The following is a 2817-nucleotide window of genomic DNA, read 5'->3' on the forward strand; positions in this document are numbered from 1 at the left end:
CTGACGTCACCGCACGAAGATTCGTTGCCAAATTAAAAAAAATTTTTTTTTTGTTTTTTGTCAATATCTTTGCTTCTGGTAAAAGTAAAACGCTGAAAATAGTCACGTGGGCATCTGCTGACGTCACCGCACGATGATTCTTTGCCAGATTTTCAAAATTTTTTTAATTTTTTGTCAATATTTCTGCTTCTGGTGAAAATAGAACGCTGAAAATTGTTACGTGGGCATCTGCTGACGTCACCGCAAGAAGATTTTTTGCCAAATTAAAAAAAAATTTTTTTTTTGTTTTTTGTCAATATCTTTGCTTCTGGTGAAAATAGAACGCTGAAAATAATCACGTGGGCATCTTCTGACGTCACCGCAAATGAAACGTTGCCAAATTTTCAAAAAATTTATTTTTGTTTTGTCAATATCTCTGCCTCTGGTGAAGGTAGAACGCTGAAAATTGTCACGTGGGCATCTGCTGACGTCACCGCACGATGATTTTTGCCAAATTAAAAAATTTTTTGTTTTTTTGTCAATATCTGCTTCTGGTGAAAATAAAACGCTGAAAATGGTCACGTGGGCATCTGCTGACGTCACCGCACGATGCTACGTTGCCACATTTTCAAAAATTCCTTTTTAGTTTTTTGTCAATATCTTTGCTTCTGGTGAAAATAGAACGCTGAAAATGGTCACGTGGGCATCTGCTGACGTCACCGCACAATAATACGTTGCCAGATTAAAAAAAATTTTTTTATCGTTTTTTGTCAATATCTCTGCTTCTGGTGGAGGTAGAACGCTGAAAATGGTCACGTGGGCATCTGCTGACGTCACCGCACGAAGATTCGTTGCCAGATTTTAAAAATTTTTTTTGTTTTTGTCAATATCTCTGCTTCTGGTGAGAGTAGAACGCTGAAAATTGTTACGTGGGCATCTGCTGACGTCACCGCACGATGATTCGTTGCCAGATTTTCAAAAATTTTTTTTTTGTTTTTTGTCAATATCTCTGCTTCTGGTGAAGGTAGAACGCTGAAAATTGTTACGTGGGCATCTGCTGACGTCACCGCACGATGATTCGTTGCCAGATTTTCAAAAATTTTTTTTTGTTTTTTGTCAATATCTCTGCTTCTGGTGAAAGTAGAACGCTGAAAATTGTTACGTGGGCATCTGCTGACGTCACCGCACAATGATACGTTGCCAGATTTAAAAAAAATTTTTTTTTGTGTTTTGTCAATATCTCTGCTTCTGGTGAGGGTAAAACGCTAAAAATAATTACGTGGGCATTTGCTGACGTCACCTTACGATGATACGTTGCCAAATTTTGAAAAATTTTTCTATCGTTTTTTGTCAATATTTTTGCTTCTGGTGGAAGTAGAACGCTGAAAATTGTTACGTGGGCATCTGCTGACGTCACTGCACAATGATACGTTGCCAAATTTTCAAAAAATTTTTGTTTTTGTCAATATCTCTGCTTCTGGAGAAGGTAGAACGCTGAAAATTGTTACGTGGGCATCTGCTGACGTCACCGCACGATAATACGTTTTCAGATTTTCAAAAATTTTTTTTCGTTTTTTGTCAATATCTCTGCTTCTGGTGAAGGTAGAACGCTGAAAATTGTCACGTGAGCATCTGCTGACGTCACCGCACAATGATACGTTGCCAAATTTTCAAAAATTTTTTTGTTTTTTTGTCAATATCTCTGCTTCTGGAGAATGTAAAACGCTGAAAATAGTCACGTGGGCATCTGCTGACGTCACCGCACGATGATTTTTTGCCAGATTTTCAAAAATTTTTTTTCGTTTTTGTCAATATTTCTGCTTTTGGTGAAGGTAGAACGCTGAAAATGGTCACGTGGGCATCTGCTGACGTCACCGCAAAATGATACGTTGCCAGATTTTCAAAAATTTTTTTTTGTTTTTTGTCAATATCTCTGCTTCTGGTGAGGGATAGAACGCTGAAAATAGTCACGTGGGCATCTGCTGACGTCACCGCACAATGATACGTTGCCAGATTTTCAAAAATTTTTTTTTGTTTTTTGTCAATATCTCTGCTTCTGGTGAAAATAAAACGCTGAAAATTGTTACGTGGGCATCTGCTGACGTCACCGCACGATAATTCTTAGCCAGATTTTCAAAAATTTTTCTTTTTTTGTCAATATCTCTGCTTCTGGTGAAAGTAGAACGCTTCAAAGAAAATTGTCACATGGGCATCAGCGTCACCGCACATTGATACGTTGCCAGATTTTCAAAAATTTTTTTTTGTTTTTTGTCAATATCTTTGCTTCTGGTGAAAATAAAACGTTGAAAATGGTCACGTGGGCATCTGCTGACGTCACAGCACAATGATACGTTGCCAGATTAAAAAAATTTTTATCGTTTTTGTCAATATCTTTGTTTCTGGTGGAAGTAGAAGACGCTGAAAATGGTCACGTAGGCATCTGCTGACGTCACCGCACGAATTCGTTGCCAGATATTAAAACATTTTTTATCGTCTTTTGTCAATATCTCTGCTTTTGGTGAAAATAAGACTGACTGAAAATTGTGGAGTACGTGGACATCTGCCACACACACACACACACACACACACACACACACACACACACACACACACACACACACACACACACACATTTACCACACACACACACACACACACACACACACACACACGACGTCACCGCACAATAATTTTCAGCGGGTTCAAGAGGTGTTGTGTTGTTGGCATTTGTTGTTGTTGTTGGGTATTGTGTGTGTGTGTGTGCCTTTGTGTGTATTGTTGTTGTTGTTGTGTTGGTGTTGTTGTTACATTGTCACACACACACACACACACACATTT

The sequence above is a fragment of the Cardiocondyla obscurior genome, linkage group LG07 (genome assembly GCF_019399895.1).
Source record: "Cardiocondyla obscurior isolate alpha-2009 linkage group LG07, Cobs3.1, whole genome shotgun sequence".
Classification (NCBI taxonomy): domain Eukaryota; kingdom Metazoa; phylum Arthropoda; class Insecta; order Hymenoptera; family Formicidae; genus Cardiocondyla; species Cardiocondyla obscurior.